The following is a 17,165-nucleotide window of genomic DNA, read 5'->3' as shown; positions in this document are numbered from 1 at the left end:
AAGACAAAGTTCTGTCATATATTTGTGATACAATTATATAAAGTTAACCCACATGTCCATTCCATTGTAGGTGACTCCCAAGCAGTAACCCCGGAAGCGGAGTAGGAGTTCATGGATGTGTCGATTGAAATACAGCGCTGCCAAATCCAGCATCATCCCTGGCCTGCTGGGTGATGGTGTAATGCGTCGTGAACGTGTGTACTGACGACCACGTGGTGGCCCTACAGATGTTCTGGATGGGACATGCGCTAGGAAGGCCATGAGGACACTTGTGCCTTTATTATGGGTGGTGGCTAGATCTGCGCCAACTCATAACAGGTCCAGATACTCAAAGTGATCCCGTTAGAGATCTTCTGTAGGCCTTCCATCCTGTCTGTGGTTGCAATAAAGAGTTGGGTCGACTTGCAGGAGGCCTTGGTGCACTCCAGGTAGAATGCTAGGGTGTGCCGGACATCCAAGGTGTGCAACCTCTCCTCCGCAGTTGAGTGTGCCTTTGGACAGAGAACTGGGAGAAAGATATCCTGGTTAACATGGAAGGGAGACACCACCTTAGGCAGGAACGCCGGGTGAGGTTGCAGCTGGATCTTGTCCTTGTAGAAAATTGTATAAGGGGGCTCCGAGGTGAGGGCTTTAATCTCAGAGACCCGTCTCACCGAGGTAATGGCTACAAGGAAAGCTACTTTACATGACAGGTGTGAAATGGAGCAGGAGGCCAGGGGCTCAAACACAGGCCTCGAGAGGACGAGGTTGAGGTCCCATTGCAGATTCGGGTCCCAGACCTGTGGGAAGAGCCACTCTAGTCCTTTCAGGAATCGGATGGACATGTGAGAACACCGATTTGCCCTGGATCTGCTGGTGCCAAGCCAATATGGCTGCCAAGTGCACCTTGATGGAGGAAAGCGTGAGGCCTTTCTCCTTAAGGTGGAGCAGGTAATCGAGGATGGACTGCACAGACGACCATGTCGGGGAGATGCCATGCTCCTCCGCCCAGCAGGAGAACTGCTTCCACTTTGTAAGTTGCTCTGGTGAGGGTTTTCTGCTTTTCAAGAGAACCTGCTGTACCTGGCTGGAGTAGGCCCTTTCTCCCAGGTTCAGCCACTCAGCAACCAAGCCATCAGGTGGAGGAAGGGAGGGAAGGTTCGAGTGTAAGAGTCATCCAGGGTCTTGCGAGAGGAGATCCAAACGGTTGGGCAGCAGCCATGGGGGAGCCCCGGCCAGGGCCATGAGCATGCCAAACCACTGCTGGCGAGGCCATGCCAATCATGATGACTCTCGCCTTGTCCCTTTTGACCTTTGCTAGGATCCTGCTGACCAATGGAATCGATGGGAATGCATATATCAGATCCCTTTCCCATGACAGAAGAAAGGCATTGGAGAGAGAGTTCCTGCCTACGCCCTGGAGAGAGAATTGCTGGCACTTCCTGTTCTGTCTGGTGGCGAACACGTCCACTCGGGGATCTCCCCACCTTTGGAAGTGTACCTGGATGACCTCCAGGTGTAGGGACCACTCGTGGGGAAAGAAGAAGGATCTGCTGAGGTGATCCACCAGCGCATTCTGGACGCCGGGGAGGTGCGACACCTCGAGATGGATGTTGTGCTGGATGCAAAGGTCCCATAAATGGAGCACTTCCTGACAGAGAGCTGACGAACGGGTTTCCTCTTGCCTCTTGATGTAGAACATCAAGGCCTTGTTGCCCATGAGTGTCCGTACACTTTGATCGGAAAGGTGCAGCAGGAAGACTCCGCAGGCTAGGCGAACTGCCGTGAGTTCCCTGACGTTTATGTGCAACATCAGCTCCTCTGGAGACCACGCTCCTTGAGTCCGCAATGTACCGCGATGCGCTACCCAGCTGAGATCGGAGGCATCTGATATCAGATACACTGTGGGTCGTGGACTCTTGAATGGAACTCCTTCCAGGACCGCCCTCGTATCAATCCACCACTGCAGGGAAGTGAGTACCTTCGGTGGAATCGTATCAACCTGGTCCAGATGGTCTCTGGATTGAGTGTAGACTATTATCAGCCACTTTTGCGGGGGTCGCAGTCTGAGCCTCGCATGGTGGACTACATAAGTACACGCTGCCATATGGCCCAACCTGGGGCAGACCTGGGCTGTGTTGAGGAGATATGCAGAGATGCTGGCAATGAGACTCACCATTGTCTTGAACCCGTCCTCGGACAGAAATTCTCTGGCACAGGTGGAGTCGAGGACCGCTCCAATTAATGCTACCCTTTGTACCGGGACAAATGTTGAATTCTCCTCGTTTATCAACAGGCCCAGGGCACGGCATGTGACCTGCAGCACTGAGACATCGTGCTGGACTTCACACCTGGAGCAGCCCTTGATGAGCCAGTTGTCGAGGTACAGGTAAACCTGGATACTCCAATGCCTGAGGTAAGCCGCCACCACTGCCATGCATTTGGTAAACACTCTTGGGGTTGTACCCAGACTGAACAGGAGCACCACGAATTGGTAGTGAGTGGGACCCACCGTGAAGCACAGGAATTGCCTGTGTCCTTGGAATATCGATACATGGAAGTTCATGTCTTTCAAATCAAGGGCAGCGTACCAGTCTCACGGATCCAGGGAGGGAATGATGGAGGTCAGGGAGACCATGCAGAACTTCAACTTCTTGAGAGATTCGTTGAGGTCTCGCAGGTCTAGGATGGGTCTCAGACCCCGTTTGACTTTGGGGATTAGAAAATACCAGGAGTAAACCTCCTAGCCCCTGTACTCTTGAGGGACTTCCTCCACAGCCCCCACTTGCAGAAGGCCCTTTACCTCCTGAGTGAGCAGGTTCTCGTGAGAAGGATCCCTGAAGAGGAACAGGGAAGGAGGGTGGGAGAGAAAGAAACTGGAGGGTATAAACCTGCGCCATGGTATCGAGGACCCAACAGTCTGAAGTTATAGCGGCCCAAGTGGGGAGGAAAGGAGACAGGCAGTTGGAGAAATGCAGGGAAGCAGGATCCAGAATACAGGCTGATAGGTTACCCTCGGGCGCACCCTCAAAATGCCCACTTGCCACCCTGTTGGTGGCAGGTGGAGCTTGACTGGGCAGAGGATGCTGGTGGGTGACCCTGCCGGCATCTGTAGCCCCTGCCCTTTTAACAGGCAGGTTCCTATCTGGGTTGGCTCCCAGAGCCCTGGAGCTGTTGCGTCTTGACGAGCTTTCTGGCTGGGCCGTAGAGTCCCAGGGTTTTTAGCATCGCCCAGGAGTCCTTTAGCCCGTGTAATTTCATGTCTGTTTGTTCAGCAAACAGAGCCTGGCTATCAAACGGGAGGTTATGAATCAATTGTTGGACCTCTGTCAACAGACTCGCCGAGTGCAGCCAGGACGCCCTCCTCATTGAGATGGCCAAGGCCATAATTCAGGCCGCCAAGTCCACCACATCTGAGGCCGCCTGGCGGGCCACTCTACCACCTTTCCCTCCTCGAGGATCACACAGAACTCTTTTTTGGGGTCCTCAGGCATCAAATCCTCGAATTTGGCCATGGACTGCCACATATTAAAGTCGTAGCAGCCATGCAGGGCCTGGTGGTTGGCCACTCGCAGCTGGAGGCTCAAGGACGAATAAATCTTTCTTACAAACAAATTGAGCCGCTGAGTCTTTGTTTTTAAGGGGTCGCTCCTGGTTGGCCCCATCTTTCCCATTCATTAATGGCTGAGACCACCAGGGATCTTGGGCCAGAGTGCATGTAAAGATATTCAAAACCTTTAGCAGGCATATAATACTTGCATTCTGTCCTTTTGGAGATAGGGGGCAGCGACGAGGGCATATGCCACAAGGACTTTGTGATCTTTGCCACCCCCTCATGCAAGGGCAATGCCACCCTGGCTGGGGCCATCAAGGTGAGGACATTGAACAGGGAATCCGAGGGTTCCTCCAGCTCCTCAGGATGAAGACCCAAGTTCGAGGCAACCGTCTTTAGTAGCTCCTGATGGGCCTTAGCATCATCCTGTGGAACTGGATGAGGGAGCCCTGTAATCGCCTCATAAGGCAAGCATGAAGAGGCACAGAGGTTCTTCTTCGAGAGATGTCCCTGTGGGTGCTCCACTCCAGGTGTTGGTGCGTCCCTGCGCCTTTGCTCGGAGATTTTTGTAGCAGTACTCATATTGGCCACGCATGCGCAGAGCCTGCCCCCCGCTCTGAGTATACCTTAATAGTATGCATGCGCGGCAGGTCTCCTCAGTTCCTTCTCTACCGTCCCCGGAGCTCAGCAGACTCGTTAAGAAATTATTTCCTCTGGTTACAATTGCCCTTCTAGTTAGTTAGTTTGTTGCTAGTTCGTTGTTAGTTATAGTTAGTTACCATTTCTATCTCTTTAAAAAAAAAATTCGTTCCTGACAGCCGCAGCCACTTCGGACATGCCTGGCTCCACAGGCTTTAAGCGCTGCTCTACCTGCAAGGAACCTATCCCTCTATCAGATGGACACTCACAATGTATAAAATGTTTGGGGGAGACCCACATCCCCCAAAGATGTGTCCACTGCAGTAAACTTAGCTCCAGGGCACAAAAGGACAGGGAGCTTAGACTGAAACTGCTCCTCCTTCAGAAATCCCTAGGGTCAGCTTCAGACCCAGGTGCTGATTCCGGCTCCGTTGCCTGCCACAGCCCCCCCTCCCCACCTCAAAGAAGCACAAAAAAATTGAAAAAAAGGGCAACTTTTGTCACCAGAGAAAGCCAGGCGACATAAGATTTCTCCAGGCAGGTCTACAGCTTCTGTGCCTGTGCTCCCCTGCTTGAGCACATTTGACGAGCCGGGCTCCTCTGGCACCACGCGAAACCCGCCTGAGGCTGCGGCGGCGACGCGAAGCTCCGGTGCTGAGGCTTCAGGCTGCCAGCTGCCTGCCTCTCTTCTGGCACCGTTCGGCACCGCGACATTCCACAACCTGCCTGACCCCCTGCAGGCTGATATTGCTCTCCCAGCACTGGCCACGGCACCGACACCTGCTGGGCTGATTGGCAGTGAGCCCAGGCTCAAAACACCGGTGCAGAGGAATTTTTCCTCACAGCAACTTCCTCCTACGCAGCCTTCACCTCACACAGGAGCCTCAGCACGGCAATTTACTCAGGCAAGAGATCTGTTTGTGTCACCCATCCTGCAGTCACCCCTGCTGAATGACTGCTTCTCTCCAAGGGCTGAGTCAGGGGCTGAACAGCCTTCCTCCAGTGAGGAGGAAGCTCACCGTATTTTTCACCGTATCAAGACTCCCATCCCCAGACCCCAGTCAACAGAGGTCATAGAAAAATTACCACATCCTATTCTCGGGATCCTGCCCCCTGGGGTGTGAACCCCTGGGTGGCACCACCTATGCCCACCCACCACCTGGCAATATTGGGCCCCAAGGGCATCGTACCCTCGAGAACACACGCGCTATTCCACCTCAACCAGGCACAACACCTGCCTAGCACCACCACCTGACAAACCTGCCAATGACACAAGACACCAGGCAGCACTGTCATACTTGCAGGATCAATCAAATCCTGCTCCTATTCCAGTAGAGCCGGAGGCAACGCCTGAAGAAGCCTTACTTCCCCCTCCTCCAACATCGTCGGATGATTTCTCAAAATTCCAAGGCCTTTTTAAAAGAGTTGCGAGTGACTTGAGAATTAACTTGGAGGAAGTCCCTGAACAACAGCATGAGTTAACGGACATCCTACAGCCCTCTTCTTCCTCTAGGATTGCATTACCAATCAATGTCACCCTTTTAGAACCTGCTAAGTCCATCTGGCAGACTCCAGCTACAAGCCTACCTACCTGTAAAAAAGCGGACCGCAAGTACTTCATCCCTTCTAAGGGCTCTGAATTCCTTTTTACCCATCCAGCGCCAAACTCGTTGGTAGTAGACACAGCGAACCAAAGGACCAAACAACAGTATTCCCACTCCACTCCGGCCAACAAGGAACGTAAATGCTTGGACCTCTTTGGTCGTAAAGTGATGTATCCTCAATGCTACAATTTCGTATTGCTAATTATACCGCAGTTCTTGCAAAATATGACCACAGAAACTATAATAAATTCCTGGACTTTATTGATGACATTCCAGAACAGAAGAAACAACAATTCACAGCTCTGGTGTCCGAGGGACAAATCATATCACGTACCGCTCTTCAAGTGGCCCTCGATGTAGCCAATACTGCAGCAAGATCGACCACCACAGCAGTGGTCATGTGCCGAGGTTCATGGCTCTTCTCCTCTTTCTTTCCTCGAGAGGTCCAGAGTACCATTGAAGATCTTCCCTTTGACGGTGACAAACTCTTTGCTTCCACCACGAACGACGTACTTCATTCAATGAAGGACTCAAGGGCAACCCTCCGGTCCTTAGGAATCCAAACCCCTACGACCAGAAGGCGAAAATATAGATATCAACCTTACCACCATCCATGCTACCCCGCATATACACAACACTTCCATAGATCAAAGGAACAACAACAACAACAGCAACGCCAGAGACTGAGATTCCAGCGTCATCGTCCCAATAATAAGCAGATTTGAAGCCTTGGTCGAGGGTTTAGAAAACAACGTTCCCACTTAAGCAAGTACACCTATTTTTAGACACCGCCTACGACCATTTTCCCATCAATGGCAGAACATTACCACTGACAAGTGGGTTATAGAGGTTGTTACAATTGGCTACTCCTTCCCCTTCCTCTCCTTGCCTCCCACCCACCCACCCTCCCCGTCCCTCTTCAGGGATCCTTCTCACGAGCAACTGCTCCTCCGAGAAGTGCAACATCTCCTTCAACTGGAAGCAATAGAAATTGTGCCCGAACGACACAAAGGGAAGGGTTTTTACTCCCATTATTTCTTAACAGAAAAGAAAACTGGGGGACTGGGAGTGGCTGGCTCACTACAGAAGCAGCTTTTCCTCTCCTGGAATTGACACCTCCTCATCTATTATTGGGAGTACCGTCCAGAGTCAAAGATTCTCTACTGTGGTGTCAAGTATCAGGGGGTAGCCGTGTTAGTCTGTATCTACAAAAACAACAAGGAGTCTGGTGGCACCTTAAAGACTATTCAAGCCCAGATTAATGGTGTTGAATTTGCAAATGAATTTTAGTTCTGCTGTTTCTCTTTGAAGTCTGTTTCTGAAGTTTTTTTGTTCAATGATAGTGACTTTTAAATCTGTAATAGAATGACCAGGGAGATTGAAGTGTTCACTTACTGGCTTGTGTATGTTACCATTCCTGATGTCTGATTTGTGTCCATTTATTCTTTTGCGGAGGGACTGGTATCCCTGATGAGGCCACAGCAAGCCTGGTGGCTGAGCTTTGTGACTTTGTCCTCACCCACAACCACTTCAGATTTGGGGACAACTTATACCTTCAAGTCAGTGGCACTGCTATGGGTACCCCTGATTGAATTGGCCCTGTCAACACTGGTTCTCCACTTGTGAAGTAACTCCCTGCTCTCCATGTGTCAGTATATAATGCCTGCATCTGTAACTTTCACTCTATGCATCCGAAGAAGTGAGGTTTTAACTCACGAAAGCTTATGCCCAAATAAATCTGTTAGTCTTTAAGGTGCCACCAGACTCCTTGTTGTTTCTACTGTGGTGGACAGTCCAACCTCTGTTCTGGAGTCCCCTTTCTCCAGGAGGCTTCATCCCTCACACTGATTACCGATGCATCCCTGACAGGATGGGGTGCACACATGTCTCACCACACAGTCCAGGGGCTATGGTCTTCAACCGAAACCTCCCTGCACATAAATGTCCTAGAACTTCGAGCCATACGCAATGCATGCCGTCACTTCCTCCCACTAATCAGGAGTCAACATGTGCGCATAATGACAGACAACATTGCCTGCATGTTCTTTGTAAACAGGCAGGGAGGAGCTCGCTCCCAGTCGCTTTGCACAGAGGCTATGAAGCTCTGGAATTGGTGCCTTGCAAACAACATCCGGATATCAGCTGCCTATCTTCCCGGAGTGATGAACACCACAGCGGACGAACAAAGCAGACACTTTCCCTGGGATCACGAATGTGAGATAGACGAGAGAACCATTCACAACATATTCCATATTTGGGGTCACCCAACCATAGATCTTTTTGCAACTGCAAAAAACACGAAATGTCCCAACTTTTGCTCCAGAGCGGGACTGGGCAAACATTCCCTGGGAGACGCATTCATGATCCCATGGCACCAGAACTTACTCTATGCTTTTCCCCCAATACCAGTTCTCAACAGGGTCCTGATAAAAATACGAACAGACCATGCACGGTGATCCTGATTGCCCCGTCGTGGCCCAGACAACCGTGGTTTCCATTCCTCACCAGAATGTCGATTCGACCACCAATTTCGTTGCCCCTCATCCCGAACCTCCTGTCATAGCAACACAGCCGATTTCTCCACCACAACCTATCCATGCTTCACCTCAAAGCCTGGTTCCTACATGGTTCTCCCAAAATGAACTAGATTGCTCTGAACAAGTTCAAAGAGTGCTCCTACATAGCAGAACACAATCTACTCGCACCACCTATCTAAGAAAGTGGAAACAATTCACACATTGGTGTTCAGCTAAACAACTTTGTCCCATGTTAGTATCTCTCCCACTCATACTTGACTACCTATTGGACCTTAAGCAATCCGGCCTTTCTTTCAGCTCCATCAGAGTACATTTAGCTACTATTACAACCTTTCATGACAAAATTGATGATACCTCTGTTTTTGCTCATCCAATCACCAAGGGTTTCCTCAAGGGACTCCAAGCCCTATACCCAGACATTAAACTGCCTACCACTCCATGGGATCTTCATTTAGTAATATCCTGCCTAACTCAACAACCATTTGAGCCCCTAGCCACTTGCTCCCTTTTACACCTTTCGATGAAAACAGCATTTTTAGTGGCAATTACCTCCGGCAGACGGGCAGGAGAAATAGCAGCTCTTATGGCAGACACACCATATACGCTATTTTTCAAGGACAAGGTTACCTTTAGATTACACCCCAAATTTCTTCCAAAGGTGCATTCCTCATTCCACATTAATGAGCCGATACACCTACCAACCTTCTTTCCGAAACCACATGCAAACTCGTTCGAAGCCACAATGCATACATTAGATGTATGCAGGGCCTTGTCCTTCTATTTGGATAGAACCAAACCTTTTAGAAATTCTTCTAGACTTTTTGTCTCCATCGCGGACCGTTCCAAAGGGACTCCTATTTCTACACAGAGACTTTCAAACTGGATTTCTCAGTGCATCCAATTGTGCTAGCAGATGAAGAAGGTTACACCCCCAGCCGGCATCAGAACTCACTCCACTAAATCTCTGACTGCCTCTGTGGCTTTCTTACGCAAAGTTCCCCTGGCTGACATCTGTAAAGCAGCCACTTGGTCCTCTGAACACACATTTGTTAAACACTATGCCCTGACACAAGGCCCTCTCTCTGATACACGTGTGGGTACAGCTGTACTATCTACTGCATTCCTATCAGATCCGAAGTCCCTACCTCCTTGAGACACACTGCTTTTAAGTCACCTGGAGTGGAGCACCCACAGGGACATCTCTCGAAGAAGAAGAGGAGGTTACTCACCCTGTGCAGTAACTGATGTTCTTCAAGATGAGTGTCCCTGTGGGTGCTCCACTACCCACCCTCCTCCCCTCTACTTCGGAGTTGGGGTAGCCTCCGTTGTAGAGAAGGAACTAACTGAGAAGACCGGCCACGCATGCGTACTATTAAGCTAGATTTAGAGCGGGGGGCCAGGCTCTGCGCATGCATGGCCGGTACGAGTACTGCTACAAAAATCGCCGAACAAAGGCGCAGGGACACACCAACACCTGGAGTGGAACACCCACAGGGACATCTCTCTGTTCATCCCAGTTGTGATGGTGCCAATCCCGACGCTGTGATGGGGATCTGTCAGATCGTGATGAGTCCCCACATCGAACTCCCGGAGATTGATGGCGTTCAATGGATCGGCGACAGTGGCCCGGCGATCTACGCCTCACACTTCTTAAGCAGTGCAGGTCCATTGAGAGGGAGAAAGCGAGTCAGCCACTGAGGTGGGGAACATCGACCCAACCATAGTGACCCATACTGGCACTCCGGCGACCGGTAGCGAGGCTCTTGGGACTGTTGGCTTGTGACCCTGGGGAGCAGCTAGGTCGGTCCCAACACCAGGGCTGCAGGAATGGACACATCTCCATGGGTCAGGTGATTTGCGTCTGAAGCCCAGCGAGTGGTGTCCTGAGTCCGGAGACCGGTGGGGCTCCATCAGGCCGGCCTCCCCATGTCCGAGGCTTGGCACCTCTTCATGGGCGAGTGCTGGCGGGACACTCCCTGAGGAGGGGAGCAGTTCCATGCTGATGGGGACTGCTGGAAAAGTCCCAGTGCAGGTTTGCTCTTAGAACAGGGCACCACCGTGGCCGGTGTGCGTGGCACCAGTAACACTAAGATATGCTTGTGTTGACGGCATGTCCATATGCCGGAGGCCTGCGTCACTGTCCAGGGTAGCAGGTGCGTCCCGGGATGGGCTAACCCACTCAATCTGAGCCTGGGCCCAACTGTTGCTCAGAGGTGAGGAGCTGCCCTTCTCAGGTCCTTGCTACCCAGAGGCCCTCTTCTTTCCTTTATGGGATGTCAGAAATTGTCCGCTCCCGGACTTTCTTTGCCTCCTGGCCGGTACGGGAGAGGGGGATCGGTGGCGATCCAAAGACGGTACTGCGGAGCACTCCATACCGATGCTGCAGTGTTGGGACACTTGTCACTGATATGGGTCTCGCTCAGGCACCTCAGACAGCTACTATGAGGATCGCTGATGGGCATTGTTTTTTTACAGCAATCACAGGATTTGAAGCCTGGGGATTGGGGCATGCCTCATCCCTAGGCTGAGTCCCATGTTGGACTAACTAACTAAACTAAGGGAAACTATTAACAACTTAACTATTTACAGGGGAAAGTTTGTATCAACAGATTGAGAAAGAGAAGGCTTGCCAAAGGAAGAAGATGTTCCAGCACCATCACTGGTGGTAAGAAGGAACTGAGAATGGGGGGGAGCTGGTGGTGCCTTTTATACCGCGCCATATGGACGCCTCTTCAGTAATAGTGCCTGTTCAGCCCTGTGCACTCCAGACATCCTCGCTGTTCCTTTTCTACCACAAATTCTTATGAGACGGAACTCCAAAGCAGGGGGGAAGAAGGGCAGGTACTGGAGCACCCGCGGGGGACACACCTCGAAGAAGTTCAGTTATTGCACAAGGTGAGAAACTTCTCCTTTTTCAAGTAGTGTCCCTATGGGTGCTCCACTTCAGTATCCCGGGAATGAGGAAGGAACTTCAGAATTGGGTATAACACTAAAGACAAAATTGCACTGCCAACCACAGCATCTAACCTTGCAGCAGACCCAGTGTCTGAAGAAAGTATGTAATGAAGCCCAGGTTGCTGCTCTACAGATTTTAGCCACTGGAACATCTTTCAATAGTGCTAGAAGTAGACTGGGGTGTTGAAGAAAGGCCTAGCACCCCAGAAGAAGGTTGAATGTTGGCAGCCTCATATCAAGAGATAATACAGCCAGAGATCCACCTTGACAGTCTCCAAGTTGAGATTGTGGGTCCTCTGGATCTCTCCACAAATGAAACAAGCAGCTTGGAGTCTTACTAAAAGGTTTGGTTCTGTCCAGATAGAAGACTAACACTCTTCTGACATCCAAAATATGGAGAAAAACTTTCTCCTTGGTCTGGTGTGTTTTCAGGAGAAAAACTGGAAGATGAATAACCTGGTTAATATGGAATTCAGAAGATGCCTTCAGTAGAAATTTAGGATGTGGTCGTAATGAAACTTTCTTCATGAAGAATATTGTAAAGGGAGAGGTCTGCCATTAAAGCCCTCATTCCACTCTTCAGGCACAAATGATGACAAACAAGAATGCCATTTTCATTGATTGATGAAGATGGGAACTGGTAGCCATTGGCTCAGACCGAGTGTCATGAGACAATTAAACACCAAATTTGTAATTTTATAATCCCATACAGCGGTTGCTTTTCAAAACTGTGGGAAAAGGTTCATCAATCCCTTTCTAAATATTGCTGTTGTAGGGTTAGCAAACACTAAGAATCCTCCAACAGAGTAATAAAAGGCTGGTATAGCTGCCAAGTGAACCTTGACAGAACTCATGGAGAGACCTGACCTTTTCAATTCCAATGGATAGTCAAGGACAGCAGAGACAGAAGAAAGTACAGGTGAAATCTCTTCAATTTCTGAAGATAAGTATTTTGCGTAGATATCTTGTTACTGTACTTCCTATACTTCTGCAGAACAGGAAGTCTCTATTCCTGAGAACCGTCGAGTAACCATGCTCTGAGACAAAGAATTCCTAGGTTGGGATGAAGAGTCTGAGGGAGTCCTGAGACAGTAGGCACCGAATGGACGAAGCCTCAATGCCAGAAAAGCAAGGTGAATAAGGTTAGGGTAATTGTCTCAGCCAAGTTGGAACAACTAAAATGGTCCTGTCTTTGTCTTGTTTGATCTTGTTCACTCTCAAGATCAAGTGTTGGAGGATACGCATGGAGAATGCCCTTCATCCAAGGCAACAGGAAGGCATTCCCTAAGGACTGAGGACCCTATCCTCTTCTGGAACAGAATTTTATATATATCTTGTTGGTGACAGTGGCTAAGAGGTCCACTTCTAGGAACCCCCTAATCAGAAAAATGTGTTTGAGAACCTGCACGTCCAGCTCCCACGTGTAATCTTGGGAGAAATGCCTGCTAAGATCATTGGCTGTGGTGTGTTGTATGCCTGGGAGATAAGAAGCTGAGAGAAGGATGTGATGGGCTATTCACCAGTTCCACAGCTTTACATTTTGCCTCCTCTTGAGAACCGATGTAGAACATACAGGCTATGTTGTCTGTCATGACCATGACAGACATGCCCCTGATTAACAGAAGAAAGTGGATACAAGCATTCCTGACAGCTCTTAAGTTTGAGAAGGTTGATGTGCAAGAGAGACTCCTGAGACATCCATTTGCCCTGAATGGTGTTTCCCCCTAGGTGTGCCTTCCATTCCCTAGAGCAGGGGTCGGCAACCTATGGCACGCATGCCAAAGGTGGCACGCAAGCCGATTTTTGATGGCACGTGGCAGTGGGTTGAGACGCTCAGCCCACCGCCGCTCTGGGGTTTCTACCGCCGGCTCCTGCCTGCCGGGGTCCCACTCCCGGTCCCACTCAGCGCCTGCTGCTGGCCTGGGTGAAGGAACCCCAGCTGGCAGCGGCTGAGACCCTGGCTGGCAGGAGCCAGTGGCCGAAACCCCAGAGCGGCGGCAGGCTGAGCCACTCAGTCATGGCTCTGGGGTTCTGGCTTGCCAGCTGGGGTCCCTGCTGCAGCCCCACTCACCTTGCTTCCGGTTGGAGTTCCAGCGCAGGCCCTCTGCCGGACAGGATCCAGGCCTCCAGCCGCCAGCTCCGCTCACCTTAGCTGCCGATCTGGGGTTCCAGCCGCTGACCTCCTGCCAGCTGGTTAACAACTCATCACTCAGAAGCCTATGTACAGTCTCTTCTTTTGATATACTGATCCCTAGGAAGAGGAGACCAAGGTGGACATATGATAGTTATAAAATTGGACCAGTTGGGATCCCTGCTAGGGATGTAAAAGGTTAAATGGCTAACTAGTCAACCAGTAAGCATTAGGCTTATTGTTAACCGGACCTTAACCGTTAACCCTGGCGCCGGCAGGACCCCGCACCATCGGAGCAACCTCTGTTAACTAGTTAAATGATATAATTTTAATTGTTTAACCAGTTAACTTTTTAAATTGATATTTACATCCCTAATCTCTGCCTGGTTTGAGATCTACTACCAATTCTTTTATTTGCAGGTGTATATATTCTTAGAGACCTAAGGGAGGTCCTTGAGTCTTTTAAGGTATGTAAGGATTTGTCCATAGACTGAAAAGAGTTTGAGGGCATCACAAGGTTTTCCACGATATATTGGACTTCCCTAGGAAAATCGAAGAACTGCTGCCAAGATGCTCAATACATGATGACAGCGATGGAGATATATCAAACCATGTCGTCTGCACCTAGAGAGGCTTGGAATGAGGTCCTTCCTCAGCTATGAAGGCTCTGAACTGTTCTCAGTGTTCCTCAGGAAGATGTTTGATAAAGCTATTGAATTTACCATAATTGAAGTGGTTGTATTTCACCGGCAGAGCTTGATGATTTATGATCCTGAATTGCAGGGTTACTGCAACTGTATAGATCAAGTCGCTTTTGGTCTTTATTGTAAGGCATGACGGCACATTCGTTGACCACCTCCACAAGTAAAGAATTTGGTAGTGGGTGGGAGAACAAAAACTCTGAATTTTTAACAGGCACACAACATTTTTTGTCTGCCTGCTTAAACATAGATGATGCTGTGGCAGGGATCTGCCAGATGGTTTTAGCAGATTCCAAAAGAGCCTCATTGATTGATAATGCAATTTGTCAAATGGAAGATATCCAAAAGTTTATATTGCAACCTTGGACCTCCTCTAGAGGAATCCGGAGTTAGCAACACATTTCATCAGCATCTGTTTAAAACTGTGTCAAAGAAGGTGGTGGAGGCATTCAAACTTCATCTAGCAATGACAAAGATATTTGTACCAGAAGCCTCTCTAGCTTGAATCCTGGTGAGATGTTTCCTGAAAAATGTTTTGGTTCCTTGAGGAAAGTCCTTAGTGTGATAGAGTCTCCTTTACTAAAGTTTAGAAATGCATTTTGTAGGAAAGCAGATGCACTGTAGAGAGGACACGTTCAGAAGAGGAGACATGCAACTGCACTGTTCTCTCAGTGTCCTATAGTTAGACAATTCTTGCAGTAGCATTCACCATGCCCTCGCAGGATACTGAATCTCAACCACTTCTATGGGAGTAATTAAAATAAACCAGTCTCTGCACTCAATTATACTGGTATAAATAGAGAGTTCAAAACAATAAAGGGAATGCAAGAAAATGAGAGAAAAATTAGAGAAAAATCATATCCTTAAGGAGCAGGAAGGGCAATTAGTGAGTCCAGAAAGAAGAGTGAGTACCAGAAAGAGGTACAAGCTCATATCCTGGTTGATTGGTAGATCAATGCTTGTCACTGGCCTGACCAGATGAAGACTATGAATCCTGCCAGTCTGCACTAGGCCAGAGAATGGTCTTTTGTAAGATCAGAAAACAGGTATTCATCTAAGTATTCAAGAGTGTGTATGAAATCAAAGAGTTCCTGTAAACATTCGAACCAGGCACAGAGAGTCTGCTGCATGTGTTCCATTTAATCTGATTTAATAGTTTATATGGTTCCATTTTGTTATTTTAACCTCATTTTTTTAAACTGAGTGCAACATTTTCTTCTTTTATAAAAATTACTTTTTAAGACCTCTCAGTAATGCCAGAACAGTATATTAAAACATCATCTATAGATTCCTGGACTGTATTTTACCTTGTAACACAGATTGCTGCCTTCATCTGAATTATACTGTTGCAAATATATATACTGAGAATGCCAGAGTAAATTTATACTGGCACAGTAACCAACAACAAAATACTGTGGTTCTTATTATGCTTTACAGTAGTGTTTGTCTCTAATCCAAGAGCAGAGAAAATGGCTTTGACTCCACATTTTCTTTCATAGAGGCTTCCCTTAATTGTCATCAAAACAACAAAAAGAAATATGTATGTCAGTGTTAAAGCAAATAGAACAGGTAGTAGATAACCATCGAGTGCAATAAATCAAGAAGTGCTACAAAGACATAATAAACCACAGAAGGGAACAGAAAGTGGTTTGTGATGTAGTCAGGAATGCGCACACGCATACATGCACACCCACACACTCACTCAACTCTCCTACCCTCCTCTGAACTCTTTTATGGGACATGGTTATAAGAGGTGTATTAGATGGTGGCAGAGACATAGTTTGGGATGAATTTACGTTCTGCACATCGATCCTAAGTTGTATGTTTTTAGGACAAATAGAAAGAATCTCTGCTAAATTATTAATGTATATGTATACACAACCTATCACCTCATATAGTTATCTCTTTTACGAAACTGAACATGGTTAGGGATGTGCAAGCTTCATTCGCTTTTTATTTTACCACACAGCATTGAACTTCATCAGATTCTTCATTTGATTTCTTATTAGTAAATGGAGATTTGAGAACAGTTATAAACCAGCTAGATTAGATGCAATCCCCCTACTATTCACCCACTTTATTACTTTACATAATACTCTCTAAACTACTTTGATGACTGAAGAATGGGGCCCAATGTAACAAAACCTAATCTCTCATATTATCAACTGAAAAGTATCTAGTAATAGTACATAAACTAAAACCCACTAGCCTCTACCCCTTTCTCTTCCCCACCACCCTCATGTAAATTTTCTCACAGTACCTTTCACTATGAACTTGAAGCACACATTTAAAAAGTTACTTGTCTACACACAACACAAATACAGCTATCCAAACATTGTACTGTAAGCTTTCTCCACAAAAACACAAGAAACCATGTACATTCTGTGACAGAGAGCTCAATCTTTTAGATTATACATTGTGTATTACAGAATCTATAGTTCAAATTTATCAGATTGTTTGGTCTTGAATAGTAATTCTGAATGTACTCCGTCACCAAAGGAGTTTTTAGAAAAAAAGTTACATAAGATAAGGTAGTATTCACATTTAATATTATGATGTCAACATCCGGACAATAAACCTGGGGTAGCCTGAGGTTATGCTACAGGAGCCTTTTTCAGAAGCCAGAACCTAGTTTTCAGATGAAACTGTGAACATATGAAAACGTGTTCAATGTATGACCATTATTTTGTTAGTGTCTTTACGTTCTGCGATGTTCTACTGAGTGCAACCCTAGCTTTTGTATTCAGCTGATTGTGCATTTTATTAGAATACTATTACAAGAGTGCCAAGATCCTAATTATAGAGGTTGGTTGACTTTTCAGTCCTCTTCTCAGTATGATAAAGTTCTCCTCCTCCTTTTGAATGATCAAACCTTTTTCTTCTTAAAATACCATTACAGAGGTGAACTGTCTATTCTTTCAACATTCTCAGCCTATGCATCTTCTTTACTATCTATTTCCTAGTCCAATGTCCTAACTACTCAGCATTATGATTACCTCCTTACACTGTATTGTTGTTTTTATTCCCATAGTGCCTAGGAACGCCAGTCATGGACTGGGACCCCCA

The 17,165-nt window shown here is 47.8% G+C and overlaps 1 long non-coding RNA gene across 1 annotated transcript in view; it reads right to left on the bottom strand.

Moving 5' to 3' along the window:
* Positions 1–17,165, bottom strand: part of LOC135973812 (uncharacterized) — a 55,804-nt gene that overhangs the window by 21,198 nt on the left and 17,441 nt on the right. Inside the window, exons 3-4 of the long non-coding RNA XR_010590843.1 lie at positions 13,339–13,518; positions 6,110–6,342 (exon numbers count right to left, since the gene is read on the bottom strand). This is a non-coding gene — a long non-coding RNA (uncharacterized LOC135973812). The remainder of the gene's footprint in view (positions 1–6,109; positions 6,343–13,338; positions 13,519–17,165) is intronic.

This window comes from Chrysemys picta, chromosome 10 (genome assembly GCF_011386835.1).
Source record: "Chrysemys picta bellii isolate R12L10 chromosome 10, ASM1138683v2, whole genome shotgun sequence".
In the NCBI taxonomy this organism is placed as follows: domain Eukaryota; kingdom Metazoa; phylum Chordata; order Testudines; family Emydidae; genus Chrysemys; species Chrysemys picta.
The sequence above is the reverse complement of the archived record's forward strand: the minus strand, read 5'-3'. Positions and strand labels throughout refer to the sequence as shown.